Raw genomic sequence first — 17,570 nt, forward strand, 5'->3', positions numbered from 1 at the left:
TGATTGTGTTTTAATGTATTTAACTTTTTTTCGTAATAAAAAGACTATTTTATTTTTTCATATTTTTTCGGTAATAAAAAAAATTTATTTTGTTTACATATATTTATTACTATGTTGGTGTAAATCCCAGTGTTTTGTTAAAACTTTACAATAATTATATTCTTATAATGCTTCGCTGTTCACCTTACGGGTGCATAAGCTTCCACTTTAGTTGAAGGGAGCTAAGCAAAACCAAAAATTCATAAATAAATCAAAATAAAATCATAAATTAGTTTTGGGTTCCTGGAGCTGCACATATGCAAATAATTACATGCTAACACGTATGAGTATGTATTTATATTTATATACCTTTATGCGAGTATACCATATATACCATAACTGTTGTAGCACATATTTAGGTGCTTGATTGGATATGCAAATATTAATCAATGCGCGTTTAGAAAATCATGTTTATTTTATACATATATGCAAAAAGTGCTACCGCCTTTCTCGTATGCAGCTAAACAGGGTGTGTACTCGTGTTTGACAATCATTACGCCGACATTGGCTGCGTAATAGGTACTTACGTTGGCATTAATATTTACATATTGACACACATGGTCTGCTTAACTCACTTGTAAATGACTCGCAGGTTGGTGAAAAGTTGCAGCGACGAGAATGAAATATGCTTCGGACCGTTAGTTGTGGAAGCGGAAAAATATGCAAAAAAAAAAAAATATATATATATATATATATTACAAACCCCCACTTAAACGTATTTACATATCTGTCCGTATAGATTTTTCAGTTATAGATTTGATGGCGGCTAAAGAAATTCCACGTGGCTCTTCTACAATTCACCGATAATTTTCTATCAAATTTGCAGTAAGACAATAACAAAGTATTCTGGAAATACTTTACATAAGCTCTCTCTGAGAAGTAAAGTACCCAGACCAACTTCTACAAGTCACTAATCATCTCCATCCTGCTACATGGTTATATTTATGATCTAAATTTCAGTTTGATAATCATTTTTATATCATGACACCAAAGCCATAGTCTAAGTTTCACTTTAAATATATATTACAGTTGCTGTTAAATATTTAAATTATTAAATAACAACACTTAACTCAAACTATTAAATAACTCTCTATATAATATTATTATCCTTGACTTTTTAGTGCTTGGTAAGAACTATTTTCGCTAGAACTTACTGGCCTTTTCTATGTTTTTTTTAGCGTATGATAAACACTTCTTCCCGCTCTTCGCCTAAGCGCTTTAATGCCATTTTGTTTTTGACATGATTGCGCAAATTTTTGGCAAATGTGAAGTACGCAACATTACTCTTCCGCTTGTCAAGAAAATATGCTGTCAGTCAGTTGGCTAAATGGTTTTACTATTGCCGTTTCATTTAATTCGTTATAAATTTCTTTACTGAACCTGTGCATAGTTTTTGTGGTCAAGTACTACATCCATATACTATTTTGTATATAGGTACATACATAGTATATAGAAATTATATGTGTAGTAATTTTTAGTTTTCGCAGCGGGAGAGTGGCACCAGCTGTTGTAATGCTGCTTCAAAGCGAATTTAGGTCATTGTTCAGTTGTGCACTCTACATAAATGAGAGGAATAGCAGGAAAAAAAGTATTTTTGTTGCAATTTYGGTGACATTATTGGCACGCTGTACCACAGTGAAACAAATTGGGCACGTAATTATTTGCAGAAATATATTTCAAGTGGCTTGAGAAAAAAACTCAATATTTTCTAAATTATGCGCACAACATTCTTTCATTGAGGTCAAGGAGTCCGACCTCAATACACTTGTGTCAACTTTTTTTCCAATTCACCAAACAGTTGTTAAAGTCAATTTCCGAAATAGCCTTGAATACGCGTAGCGATTCATGTTTAATATGACTCAAAGCGGTTTCTTCAAAGCGTTCATTTGATTTTTCGCAACATCCAGTAGTCACACGGAGCTAACTTCGGAGAATACGGTGGTTGTGGCACGATATTGGCTGAAAATTAGTTGAAAAACTCAGGAAGAATCAATGTAGTATGCGACGGTGCATTATTGTGGTGCAAAAGCCAAGAGTTGTCGGCCCATGATTCCGGCTTCTTTCTACGAATATCTTCACGCAAATGGCGCATAACACTCAAACAGTATTACTTGTTGACAGTTTGGTCGTTCGGAAGGAATTCGGAGTGCACCTCACCTCGATAATTGAAGAAATATGTTAACATAACCTTGATTTTTGACCTGCTTTGACGTGAATTTTCGGCTTCAGTTCAYATTTGSCAAGAAATTCGGCCGATTGATCATTTGTTTWCGGGACGTAAGCATAGATCCAAGGCTCAAGGTCGGTAAATTAATACTTTAGATGACATCCTAGTAGTCGGAAAGCAYTGTTTCATAGACGTTAGAGCGACACTGTTTTTCGAACTAATTGAGYGATTTTGGAATCAATCGTGCTTTCACTTTTCTTAAGCCTTAATAACCTTTCAAAATGATTTTSACTGATCCTTCCGATGTTCCAACGATGCTACTAAGATCTCAGATTGTTAGTCGTCGGTTTTCAAGCGCAAATTCCATGATTTTGTTGACGTGTTGCTCAGCAGTTCACGCTGATGGCCGTTCTGGATKTGGTACATCGTCAACACGTTCTCGDMCCGCTTTGAATAAGCTCTGTACTAACTAAGTGTGCTAATACTCATATTGAGTAATAATTATTGGATTCATGTAACTCAGGTTTACTGCCATTCAACTAGTAAATATATAGTATGCTCGCATGCCACACCATATAAATGTAGTCAAGCGAGCAAACATCTATAACGATTATATAATATAAATGAGCTTTGTCACAATTCGCACATTTTCGCCTCACTAATTGCAACTCGCATTGGCTTACTGTGCTTTAGCATTTATTTTATTTTTAGCGCTTTCCTACGAAATTTCATTCACATGCAGCGACAAATATATATAGACATGGTGGCGTGATTCTCGGCAAAGTGGCCCAAAAGGAAATTTTTTATGTGAACTCGAAAAAAAATGCGAWATGCGCCTCAGTATAATTGCTTGTAAACAATATTCGTGTAATTAAATAACAATAACAAATGAGTCAGCAATGATGTGAACGAAGTGCCGCTCAATTCTGCAACTACGTACAATAGAAAGTATGGAATAATTTAGAAAATGTTTATTAATAAAAAAATTGCGCGCAATAAACAAAAGAAAAAACACTCTAATTTAACTCTTTAATTGCAATACTGAAAATATGTATGTTCATTTATTTAGAAAATACTGTTCAATAAACAAATTATTGTTATTGACGGCTACCCATTCAGAAAACTCACCAAGCGCTGATTCATAGCCGCGATCAGGCCACATTTTTAGACAGAAAATCTTTGCGCTCGTTTACGCGTTTACTCCTACATTCGAACATTAACATTTGCTCTTTATTTCTTTTATCCAAACGTTTTTTACATATGTACTCACGATTATTTCTAACGTGTTATGAACAATTCTACTACATGCATGCCGTTTGTTCGCACTTGCTTTCTGCTGTTTGCGCGCGCATTTGCTGCCACAGTCACACTGTGCGCTTTGTGAGCCAATCGTAGTAATATGAATTCGAAAGTAATTTAATACASAGCGTAGTTGTTTTTGTACATCGAGTGATTAATGAAATTTGTGACACGTAATAATTTGTAATTGGCGCAAGCTGCACGTTCTACCACCCAGGCGATTGCCCACTTTCCCCAATTGCCTGCCTTTCTTGGATTTTTGTTTTTATTTCGTAGGCAACAATGTGTCTTGYGGGCTTTCCTGCATATTGGATAAAAATCAAAATTTGTTTTTATCATATTTCCAAATTTAACCACGCTTTAGGTGTTGCTCACTTCATKTGCTCTTCACTTGACACTCGAAAAGTAAGTTCTCTTTACACCGAAGTAAGAGCGGTTGATTAATACATTTGTTGGCATTATAAGCGTATGTACATATAAAGCGATTTGCGGTAGGCCGCTTGTACCGCGCTGAAATAGTTATTCATTTATGATATTGTTGTAGGTCAAGAATTTGGGCTTTGTCTTTCAATTGTCAAAGAATGTGATCAATGTTGCGTGAGTTAAAATTTTGTGATTTTTTTTTTTATAAAATCCGGAATTCTGACACGTGCTGCTGTAATTTCGTTTGCCAAACTCATGAATAGTATCAAATTCGACAAGTACAAAGTCGCAAGTCAAGTCACAAAGCTCTTTTTTACGAAAATGAAATTGTCGTTTTCTTTTTTTAATTTCGATAGGTTATACCGTTAGAAATAACAGGCCAATAGAAAAGTCACCTGTCTACGATAGTAAAACATATTTTTTTGGAATTTTTTTTTACTCAATATAGTAGTTCCTTTTAAGGGAAATACACTGATTATAGCCACTCTACAACTTTTAATACCATTTTTATGGTACGATTTGTTCTTTGCTTCAAAAGAGGCCTCTGTTTCGACGATCACCTTTAGATTCCATTTCATTCCAAATTTTCTTTTCAGCACGCATTCTTTTGAGGTCTGAGAGCAGAAAACAGTCACTGGTGACCAGATCTGGAGAATGCGGTCGATGCGGAAGCAATTCGAACACTAATATATGAATTTTTGCCGTCGTTTTCACTGACTTAAGACAAGATGCATTGTCTTTGTGCAACAGCACATTCTTTTATTTCAAATGCGGTCATTGTTCGGCGATTTCGTCCCTCAAATGGTTCAAAAATGATATATAATAGTCACTGTTCTTTAGTTTTTTCAAGGTCCTCCTTTTTGAACGTATTTAATAAAAATTATTTCATGTGCACTCTAGAATACAGACGCCGTGACCTTGTCAGCCGACTGCAGCCTCTTTACACGCTTTGGAACATGTTCATTGTATGCAGTCCACTGGGACGCATGTCTATTAGAATTTGAAGTAAAATGATGGACCCATGTTTCATTCATGTTTACATATCGACGGAAGAACTCAGGYTTATTACGCTTTAGCATCTAGAAACACTGCGTCAAATCATCAGCTTCTCGCTGTTTTTGGTAAAAAGTGCGCTCGCGCGACACCCACTTTGCATAGAGTTTTCTCATACCTAAATATTTCRGTTGATAACTTTAGAGYGCCTGCTATCTYATACGACATMAATTTACAGTCATCTTCGTCGATAACAACATCTTTTGGCTGTCCRTCCATTCGTGGTGGTTGATTTTCCTTGTGCAGAGTCCGCAAGCTCGTCATCAAACCAAAATTTTACATGACGTGTATTTTGTTCCATCRAAAAGCAATAGTTTATCTATACGCGAAACTCCTTTTTATCAATTTTTTTCACAATAATAAAAGTTCATTCACTCAAAGTGTTATAACTCACGAASTAATAATCCGACAGCTGTCAAATTGCTACATGCGCCTGTTGAAAGTTATACCCTGTTCAAACCGACACTTCGATTCGGCTGTTGAGTGGCTTATCCCACAAATCTTACAAATTTATCAACATTTCGGCATACACAAATGATAGTTCAAAATCACTTCATTGAAATGATTTGAAACTGATCCACGTTAAATCTCTCTGTGCGACTCTGATTTTGCGCCATCTACTTGTCAGCATTGGAAATCTGTTACATTTTGACAGCTGATTTAGACACTACAAAGGGAAAAGGATGTTTGTTTACATCAAATTTATTTTAAAGCAATAAATCTAATTTCACTCGCAAATCGACTTCCCAAATGAAAAAATGCGTCCATTACTTCCATTATATGGAAAATATTTAAAAGAATACGGCTTTCATTACAAAATACTATATGACAATGTTTTCTTTAGCAATGTGAATTCTTGAATGGAAAAAACAGCTGTTTTTTCATCTTCACAGCGGCAGTCAAAACGGGCGGATTAGTGAAGGGCTTCAATGTAATTTAATAGTTTCAAATTTTTGGTCTGAGGATGGTATTAGGACTAACTAATTGTATTTATGGAATTAATTTTAGTAGCGCCGCATATGTGTCAGGTCATGACACTTTGCAATTGTTAACATACCAATAACAAAGTCTCTTCAGGTAAGAGCTTTTAATTGTAGAGGGCTTGCCATTTCTATTATATTTTTTTCATTATTATTCATTTTATCTATCACATAGAAGAACTCGCTTCCAATTACTCAAGAAACCTCTCATTTCATCAATTTGGTATAGAGTTGAATGCTGTACAGAACTGTCTCTTACGATTTTTCGTGAAGTTAACTATTTGAAGGTTATTGATGGAAGTTTGATTATTTTAAAGCAACATTTTTTTTAAGAATTTTATGAATTTTATTTATCAATGAATTATCAATGAAAAATCTTATTATAAATCGTTAAACTCATAGTTTTCTGTTTGGTGTGAAGGGTATTATTGTTTYGGTGCCGCCATAGTAAATGTTTATACTTTTTTTATTACTATTATCAAACAATCACCATCAGCAGTTTCGCCAAATATTCTAATACAATATCTCACAGAGTTATGCCCAGTGCATTTATGGTAGTTATACAGCAGTCAAATAATATGAATGGGCCATTGATAAACATGAATTTAATATCGTAAAAAAATCATACTATCTCTAATAAAAACYCAAAGTGTATACATATCAGTATGTATGCATATATTTGTCTCCATTTCRCTCTCCCACTACATTTTGTTTGGCAATAACGCGCTCTTTATTTGACAGTGAGCTCTTCTATCAACAAACAAGTTTTCACAAGATCAAGCCAGTTGCTGGATATACTAGCTTGATGATAATTTGCTATTAAAATAAGTTATTACATAATAACAATTTAGCGTGAATGAGACAACATATTTACAAATGAAATAGAAATATGCAAATTTTTGATAAGAAATTATATATTTATTAGAATATCTATTTACCTTTTTAGCGAGAAGAATTTCTTTCTACGAATATGCGGAAGTAATATAGAAAAAATTTACTTATCTATGAGTAAACATGAATCTATTACAAACGCAATTATGATAAGCTAAATTTACATTTTGATAAATTGTGGAATGAGTAAGCTATTGATAAAACACGAAATGTTGAAGTATAAAAAAGGAATTGAAATAAAAAATWAAAAATAGAAAGTTGTCATGTGCAAATTGCAAATGCATATGAGTGGCTAAGGGCAAATATGTTCAATGCCATTTTGATGAATGACAGACAGGCGCATGAAAGAATATAGGGCTGCTTGGTAAGACACGAGGTACACGTAAGGCATGATAGTGGTATTACTACTTATCATCACAAACATTGCCCGTAATACGCCGAATATATATATATATCTTACAAAAAGCAACGCAAAGCGATAAGCACCTCTTATACCTATTTATCAATTGTTTCAGTTTCCTATTAAAGCTTGCGTGTGTGTGTTAAATTTTCGCAAAATTAATTCCTTGACTGCTTTCTCCAAATCGCTTCAGCTAGCGCGAATATATGGGTCTGTGTTATAAAATTTGGACTACTATGCGATTTTATTGGTTAACGGCTGGCACTTTAAAATAAGTACGCACTTGCATACATACATATGATTCTACGTATAAACAGCARCAAAGAGCAATAAAATAATATCTGTGATTTCATTGAAATTTTTGGCATTTGTGTAAGCAAACTTTTTATGGCTTTCTTTGAGTKTTTGCTAAAATTCCTATGCACCACTGATTTGGATTATTTTTGCTCAAATTTTATGATTTCAATTTGATTGAACGCYTTTTACTAACGTCGTAAATGCGATTGCAATAACACTAGGGTGATTAAAATTTTACTGATTTCATTATTTTACTTTAAAGTARGGTGATAAAAAAATGTTGATAAGCAGTTGTCACTTTAAAGAACTACATGGGTTTCCTCGGGAAAAAACAGCCTTTTTAAAAAATTGTTTTCTAATTTAGAAAATGGAAAATTTTTTTGAATTTTTTATGATTTTAAACATACACCAATAACAAATAAATTCAGAAATTTTTGTAAAAAAATATTTGTAACTTGGCTATTCCGACGCCATTTCCGGTGACTCCTCGGAAAAAAGAAGCGTCCGCGTTGGATAACTCTGTACAGGATCATCTAAAAATACKTGTTTTAGTTAAAACCTTAACTTAGAACTTGGATGAATGAAAGAAAACCGAAAAACGGATTTTTGGCAGACATTTTTATAAAAAATTAAAAATCCGCGTTTTTTTTTCAAATAGTTGTAAAAAAACACTTCCTCTAAGTCTTTAAGAATTGTATCTCAAAGAACTGCTTAAAATTTGATTTGGATCGGTTGAGTAGTTTTCAATAAATCTTGCCTACCGGCTTCAAAAACATAGTTTCGAGAAAAACGCGTTTAAAGATAGCATCGAGGGCACAAGTTACCAAGTTACTATTACYYGTATCAACTTGAAAATTTAGGACAATATTCTAGAGGTGTTGTAGAATTTAATGAAACTATAAAAAGATTCGATTTTTTGAAACCCTTAAACCYATATACCCCTTTAGGAAACCAGCTTTCGGCGGATCAWAATTTGAKATTCAGGCTAAGGTAAAAAAGTATRGTTASTCATTGGAATMATATACTTGTCATAAATAATTTTACTGTTTCCACGACATATGGGTCTACATTACTTTAACGGAAACGTATTATAGCCGGACAAGGACTGTCGACTCGGCACCAAGCCTCAAAATTACGTCCGGAATGTTTGATGCCGCTGCAACAACTTAAAAGATTTTAGATTTAAATTTAAATAATTTTGAACTTCGAACATGTAAATATATTTTGGTCAAGTTAGAACACTCTTTCGTTGAATCCCTGTCGGAGTCAATACCATGAATGCTGGGAACGATCAAAAGAGAGCTACATACTCATATTTTTCATAGCTCAGACCATATGGAAATCAATAAGCAACTGCAAGATAACGTAGCAGATATGACCCAAGCATGATAAGGCTAAAGCTAAGGACATATTACATAGAGCTAAAATGTTAGGTTGCCAAAAAAGTCTTGCGGTTTTCGCTAGTTGGCGCTGAGAGCGCGTAGTTCTAGTTTTATTCGTCGCATGGGGTCATGCTATACCTTTTTGGAAAGCTCATTTCATGCTCTAAAGCGTGTTTGTCGTTTCTTTTACACCGTTCGTGAGTTATAGCGTCGCAAGAATGGAGTAAAATAAAGAGAAAATACGGCATATTTTACAGTACTACTACGATAAAGGCAAAAATGCATCTCAAGCCGCCTATAAAATTTGTGCAGTTTATGGACCCAATACAGTTTCCATTTCCACCGCACAACGATGGTTTCAATGTTTTCGTTCTGGTGTAGAGGTGGTCGAAGATGCGCCACGCTCCAGAAGGCCTTTCGCCGAAAATTGCGATAAAATCGCTGAATTGGTCCAAAGAGACCGGCATAGTAGCAGCCGTAGCATCGGTCAAGAGCTGAGCATGAGTCATCAAAAAAATTTTTATGAATAAATGAAATTTCAATGAAAATACCGCAAAAATACCGCAAGACTTTACCATAGTATTCACGCACTGTTGAAGTGATTTCAAGCGACAAGATKAAAAGGTTTAAAAAAAAGTTGTTAAAGCAATACTGCGACGCCGGAGACGGAAGGGTTTTCCGTTTTGATACACCTAACACTAGTAAAACTAAATGAAAAATTTGTGAAAATAGCGTGGCCTGTATATGTAGCTGTTCATGCTTCTGAAAATTAGCAACATTTTACCTCAGAACCTGAATTTTAGGACAAGTAAAGTTTCATTAAGAAATCTACACTACTTTTCTAATCAAAAAATAGTTGTGGTTACGTGTCAATTTTCTGGCTTCCAGTGCAATAAGCGCGGCAATATAAAAACTATATTCGAGAGCAATTGAGTATAATATGTGCGAAATCAATACGTCATGCATTTGCTAATAAACTATGTATATTGCAACGCAGCAGTTTTGCAGTGTAATTAGTTCGCTTCGCATGTCAGGCTCACGAAAAGTGCTTTAAAAATATTTACAAAGCCAAACAAATGCGAATTTAGTTAGTAGAAGTGTCAGCAAATAATTGAAATCGGAATACAAACATATTATATGTAGCTGAATATCACACCACATTTATTTTAATATCAGTAAATATATACATATCCGATATGTATGTGATCTTAATGCTAATTGTTGCACGCAACTAGAAATGTCAACGATCTCGAAGCGTAGCATGACCCTTAACGTGCCTCATCATTGCCTTCGATTTCAATATAAACTAATACATATTTATATACATATACTATATATGTATGTATATTTAGATTTGATGGCAAAATGTATCGTTTATTGTTTCTGTGAACACCCTTCAGCCAAGTCTGCCAATTCTTTCTGCAAAATTGAATCGGTGAATTTTGGTTTATTATTTTTTCGTTTGTTATGTTTAAACTCGCATGACTTATGCTGCGTTTTCTATACACTAATGTAGATATGTATGTATGTAATAAATGCACGCAATCTAAATTTATTTATTTATTTACATTTTTTTTTATTCGGATCGAGTTCGCTTTGTTGTAGGTGCATGACAGCAATCGGTTTGATTTGAAATTGTCGCGTTTAGCTTGACGCGAGATATTCAATGCCTTAGTGAATATGTATCATAGTATATACTTACATATTTTTTCACTAGTTGAAATGATGAAGTTTTTTTTAAAGCGTTTCTGAGAGTTTTCTATTCAATTCAACTCTTTCCTTGATAACAGAACTTCTGTATGAGTTTTCATGCTTTGGGGTTCTTAATATTTCAAACTAAACGGACACTTTCTATAAGCGTTTTTCATGTTTATGAAATTGACATCAATCGGTAATATATGCTATTTTGACAACTGAAGCAAGTAGCTGAGTTTTAGTTTCCATACTCTTTCATTTGAATATAATATACAGCTTATAGGTTTAATAATATAATCAATGAATTCAAGTTGCTTAAGGTTTTACTAACCTCATAAACACGCATACCTTAATTTAACTTTACTTAACTTAAATTTACTTAACTAAACTAAACTAAACTAAACTAAACTAAACTAAACTAAACTTAACTTAACTTAACTTAATTTAACTAAATTTAACTAAACTAAACTTAACTTAACTTAACTTAACTTAAAATAACTAAATTTAACTAAACTTAACTAAACTCAACAAAATTTGATGATTTGCACTGAAATCAATTCAGTTGGAATCAACTCAACTCAACTGAACTCAACTCAACTAAATTCAGCTCAACTGATCTTAACTGAACTGATTAGAACTTAACTAAATTCAACTCAGCTCATTTGAACTGAACAGAACTGAACTAAACTCAACTCAACTCACCGATCTGTACTGAACTGACTTAACTTAAGTAAATTCAACGAAACTGATTTGTATTGAAATCAACTCAATTGAAATAAATTCAACTCMACTGAACTCAACKCWACTAAATTCAGCTCAGCTCAACTCAACTGAACTGATTAGAACTTAACTAAACTCAACTCAATTCATTTCCACWGAACTGAATTGAACTCAACTCAACTGAATGCATTTAAAATCTTCTTAAATCCAAGGACCAGCACAAAAGAGTTAAAAAATTAATTAATTGCAAAATCTGCATTCCAAATGCGCAAAAAAAAATGAGAAAAGAATTATGATAGTGTATTAAAATTAATCCAACCAAAAAAGATATCTGCAAACAATCGAAAAACGTATACCCACCCAAGAATTAAATTCCTTTATGCAGATTTAAGCATCTTAAGCTGCTTTCAAATTTCATCACACATTTACATACAAACATATGCACAAATTATAACGCATACGAAAGATAATGAAACAGAAGCAGTCAAATCGTTGGGTAGCGAAGAAAGGGATTAAACGCAAATAACATGCTCAAAGCGGCAGCACACCTAAGCAAGCAGATATATTGGCATACATAAATTTCAATTTGCATTGTCCCAAATGGCGTGCTTTTAGGCGCGTACGCATATTAAATATTAATAACGAAGCAATGCATATCAGCATAAATTATATAAGGATTAATATGTTGTGCGTGCCGAAAGAATGAAGAAACTTTTCGAAACCAAAAAAAAAAACAAAAGCGCAACGAAATTCAACACGAAATGCTGCGTGAAGCAATGAAAGGAAAGCGAGGCATGTTTGTAATCTCACCGGAATATGCGAGGAAAAGTTATTTTTTCCCTTTGGCATTCGCGCACATAAATCAATTTCGCATAAGTTACGCGAATTTTTAAATACAACCACCACACATACAAACGTGGCGCATAAATTGCGATGCTTGCTTGTACGCCGATGGGATTCAGTGACCTTGTAGGTTGTTAGCGATGCCGATGTTATGGGTGCAGCAGCCTAAATTTCTTTTAATTTTTAATACGCGAAATTTGAAAGAAACTTTAAAATAAAAAGCAACCGACTAACTAAAACCAAAGGAAAAAGACGTTGAACGTATAATTTGCGCGCTTTAAGTTGGAGTATTACAAATTCCTCATAAACTTTGTAGACAAAACAAAAGAATACTTATAAATCATTGCTCTAATGACAGAAATATAATTTTATGCTGTATAATGCCGGTTTGGGTATTTGTATCCTGTGTGAGGGAGAGAGCTTAAGTCAATATAAGCTAGCGACTATTTACCTATAAAATCACGGSCTTCACGAAGCAGTGGTTCGTTAAAATGCAATTTTATTTCCATGAAATTCCTATTCTCATTCATATGCAAAACTGCAGACAACAGTAGCACTTGCGTGTGAAAATAATAGTYGACAGCAGTGACAACTCGCTCCAAGTTTTACTTTGTTTCAACTGGCGTGGCCATGGCAACCCTGCTCACGCCCATGGCGTGTGATTAACGGTGGCAGTGATGTGCATTGATATGACTTTTTCATTTGACTGCATACATTGACATTGTTTGCCATCATTGACTTTGATCTATTGACACGCTTGACTCAGTCTAAATACAAACCAATACCAACAAAAGGGGAATTAACACTGATGAAAGCGTGCATTAAACATCCCACAATGACACATGATTATCGAATGCAGATTCATCATCATTAAATGGCGCACAGTGTGGGTCCTATACATAGAGCGAACGCTCCAATATTCTGTTTTTGACCTGGTCAGTGTGTCCGTCTTATTGCCGCTGCTGGRAGGTGGCCACATGTTGCGCCGGTTAGTCGCTTCAACGCTTTGTCTGTTCATTGAACTCGCTCGACTGCAGCGGTWCGYGGTTGGTGCGGCGTGGTGGAAAGCACCCATGTCTGTGCGGCAGCTATCGATTTGGGTTWGGGTTTCGCTAATTGGCGCATTAGCGGCGATTCACCGYTGGCAGTTGCCGTCAAAGTGGGTGTGTGTGTTGCGATACGTCGTCTGTCTGGACRTGCTCATTTGCTTTATACTTGCTCTTGYCAGCGGGTCAAGTTTTATATTGATTTTGATTCATTCTGCCTCAATACGATATTTCGTTAATGAATTGTCTTTCGATGAAATTTTTTGCTTTGAATTTGTTTGTGTTATTTCATTAATTGGTAGGTTATTTAAGGTAAATATTTCCAATTGAGAAAAATACAGAAAATATTCAATTTCATACTAATAAGGTATATTCCTTAGATGATGAGCATTTTTTTATGATAATAAGCAAAGATTGTGGTTCATAGCAAAAACGTAATAACTGAGCTTAAATGTTTGATTTTTTTTCGAAGATTTGTTAGCATCACTTCGAACTTTCAGAGAATGCGTTGGAAAGCTAGATAGTTGTGCMTGACCCGCCTTATAGCCCAGACCTTGGCAGCTCGGACCACCATTTGTTTAGAGCGATGCAGAATACCATCACTGGAATGCGGCTTACTTCAGAACAGTGTATCAGACATTGGCTTGATTAGTTTTTTGCCGAGCAGGCGTAGTTTTTTTTGGCATGGAATCCATAAATCGCCAGAAAGACAATMCTTTCAGTAATGCCATTATTTTTTACAGCCTGAATGAGTACATGAAGTCTGCTACGATGTTTGTAAAACTCTGAACGATGAGTCGGAGACCCTATATAAATGTAGCACAACAATGATTCGCTCGTTTTCGTTTTAGAATTTTCGATGTGAAATATGTACGCCGCTCTGGTCGRCCTATCGTTGAAAAAGTCGATGAAATTATGGGAAATATTGACCAGGACAGGTCACATAGGCGGTCATGACATCGCTTAGGAACTTCACTTTCATCAACGAATGGTTTTGAACCATTTAAAAACGGCTGGCTAYAAAAAGAATCTCGATATTTGGACACAACATTAATTGTCTGTAAAAAATTTAATGGGCCGAATTAACATCTGCGATTCTTTGATGAAACGAAATGAAATTGAACCATTTCTGAAGCGAATGGTAACAGAAGACGAGAAGTGGATCAAATACGACAGTAATGTGCGAGAAAGATCAGTGTCCAAGCGTGTTGAAGTTCAACAAATGAACGCAAAGCCACGATTGACGTTTCGAAAGGTCATGCTGAGTATTTGGTTGGATTTGAAAGGAATCATGCACAATAGTATACTACTATAAAATGGCATAAACTAGTCGACTAAAATGTTACGTATTTGGTTCATTAAAGTTCATTATAAATAAAAAAGACTTTTTCGACAACCCAATATTTMAATTTTATTAGATGCGCAACTAAATTCCCGTTGTGTGTCAATAGATGGCTCSAGCTGTTAGTGGCGACCGATTTTTATATTAGGTTGTCAAAAAAGTTTTGCGGTATTTTCGCTAGTTGGCGCTGAGTTCTAGTTTTATTCGTCGCATCGGGTCATGCTATACCTTTTTGGAAAGCTAATTTCACGCGCTAACACATGTTTGATTGATTGTCGTTTCTTTTAAGTCGTTCGTGAGTTATAGCGTCGCAGACATGGAGTAAAATAAAGAGAAAATACGGCATATTTTACAGTACTACTACGATAAAGGCAAAAATGCAGCTCAAGCCGCCAATAAAATTTGTGCAGTTTATGGACCCGATACCGTTTCCATTTCCACCGCACAACGATGGTTTGAACGTTTTCGTTCTGGTGTAGAGGTGGTCGAAGATGCGCCACGCTCCGGAAGGCCTGTCGTCGAAAATTGCGATAAAATCGCTGAGTTGGTCGAAAGAGACCGGTCGTAGCATCGGTCAAAAGCTTGGCAGGAGGACATGAGTCGGTGAATTGGRGACATTGCTCGAAGACGTCAACGTTGAAGATACGTGTCGAATGCAAGAAGAGCTTGCTTCAGCGTTGGGGGCCACCCGTCAATCCATATACTGGAAATGAATCAGAAACAATTAACTTGGGTTCTTTATAACCTCAATATCAGGAGAGGCATGMAAAGCTGATTCTGCTGCGGATGACAACGATCAGCTTCACGTTGCTAAACCGAGTAAAGGCTACCTGGAAATGCTTAAATGGGCAGTCCTACCCACTATATTCCCCACCTATGGCATCGTCCGCTTGTTTTTTGTTCTGTTCGTTAACGCATGGTCTGGCTCAGGAGCAGTTGCAGCGGGCATAAGATGACATTGAATAAGTTACAATGAATTATTCAATGTCGTCTTGAGAGTGGAACTGCTTCTGAGCGTTCTTACGATAAAATTGCATTTTCCTAAAAAAAAGCGGCGATAACTTAGTTGCGCAACTAATACTAAAACTAGGATTTAATGTATTGTTTGAGTACTAAATTAATTTTTGGTGTGAAATTTTAATTATTTTTAAATTTTTCATATAACATCTCTCATATAAATTGTGTAATAAAATAAATACAACAGCGTACATACATATRTATGTATATGATGGATATCTGTATATACAAATAAATGATAAATAAACAAATTAGTGTCTCTGCAATTAACGCTTTGGTCGAAAAATYTATTTTAAAACATTCAGCACTTGTTGGTTTTGTTATTTTGTCAAAAAAAGTAAAGGCAGAGAGACTTTAGTAATCTAAGAGTAAGTGAGCGCAGTAAGAGCGCCATCTCTCTTCATCCGTTCTCTCCCTCTCTCTTAGTTTATGAGTAATTTGCACGATGTGGTCGCTTGAACAAGTGGTTCCATAGTGTAGCGGTTATCACGTCTGCTTTACACGCAGAAGGTCTCCAGTTCGATCCTGGATGGAACCAGTGTGAAAAATTTTTTGTACTTTTCGTAGAAATTGAATTATTAAAATTTTAAAATTGATATGAAATTACCAGAAAATATATGCTAAATACTTTTCTGATTTTTTCAATTTTTTTTAAATAATTAAAATTTATATTAATTTATTTTAGTGAGATTTATAATAATTATAATAATAAATTAGATTGAAAAAATGTATTTTTAACTAATCATAAAAAGTAGAATTAGATTTTCTGTCGTTCTATATTAGAATATTTTTTGTTTAAGCTATGAAAAATGTCTTCATAGCAACCTAGAGAAAAATTTTCTCAAATAAGTTTTCGTGCAAAATTTAAATTAAAAAGTCTTACTACTTTTTGCACATAGTAGTAATATCTGTAATTATGGCCTTGTATATGGGAGMATGTCAGCAAATTCAATTATTTAATCAGTTCGGCTTTGGACTAATGAGCATTATCTTCATCAGCGTCAACACCTCGCATCAAAGGTTACACATACGTCCACAAACACACCCACACAAACGTATTGTAAAATAGTCAAAAGCTGGTTGGTTAGTTGATAGTTGATAGCCTTTATGCGCGATGCTTTGTGATACGATGATACGCGAGGTGTTTGAAAATGCCCAGCGAGTTCACGGAATACGCATAATATTTGATTGAATTATGCATAATTGGCTACATACATACATATATACATGAATATATTACACATGTGTGTGCATGCAAATTAAGCGAGACAATAGCGTTGGGATAGTGCTGCCACAGAAAACTCCTTGACAACGTTGGTTGCCGTGAAATTTCGGCGCATATAATTACAGTGTAATRCGACGACTGTACAGCTGGGAATTTGTTTATGCCTGACAGGAGTCAATGGTGCCTCAATCAAATTTAAGAATGTGTGCGCATGTACAGTATTGTTGAGAAAATTTGCAACGATAGGTTTCTTTCGTCTAGTCTACACACTACAACTGGAACTGAGCGGTGCCAAATTGATCAGCAAAAAAGTCGGCGAAAACGATTCAGACAACAATCGATCGCAATAACAATCTGTTAAAGTTAGGATAGCGTTTTCCCAATTTCTTTCATAAATGTTTTTTATGGAATAGAAAATTAATATTATTCGTCAGCTTCGTCTCCCACCTACGTTTGGACTGATATCTTGGTCCAATTCATCCCTTTATTGTCCGCCATATTGAGTTATTGATTCGGGGGTCTCCACGCCTAACAGTTTATACCTACCTCCAGGTATCTCATTAGCATTACCCATTCACCTAGTTCTGAGGATGCATATAAAGCAGTTCACCATAAGGATGACTGGGAAAATACTTCAGCCTTCGCTAGAAGTTGCCCGACTGATAATGTAGGTATTCGGACATGAGCYCGCATGAGATCATGACATTGAAGCAGCGACATCCATTATTACTTTTACTGGTTTTCAACAAAA

General features: G+C 35.0%; 1 protein-coding gene and 1 non-coding gene across 2 annotated transcripts in view; both read left to right on the forward strand.

The window, feature by feature from the left end:
• LOC108966509 (low-density lipoprotein receptor) overlaps positions 1–17,570 on the forward strand; it is a gene marked incomplete in the record, with an annotated part of 366,712 nt that overhangs the window by 65,060 nt on the left and 284,082 nt on the right.
• Trnav-uac lies at positions 16,060–16,132 on the forward strand. The gene has a single exon. It is a non-coding gene; the product is annotated as a tRNA-Val (tRNA).

Source organism: Bactrocera latifrons, unplaced genomic scaffold (genome assembly GCF_001853355.1).
Source record: "Bactrocera latifrons isolate USDA-ARS-PBARC rearing strain unplaced genomic scaffold, ASM185335v1 scaffold_162, whole genome shotgun sequence".
In the NCBI taxonomy this organism is placed as follows: Eukaryota; Metazoa; Arthropoda; class Insecta; order Diptera; family Tephritidae; genus Bactrocera; species Bactrocera latifrons.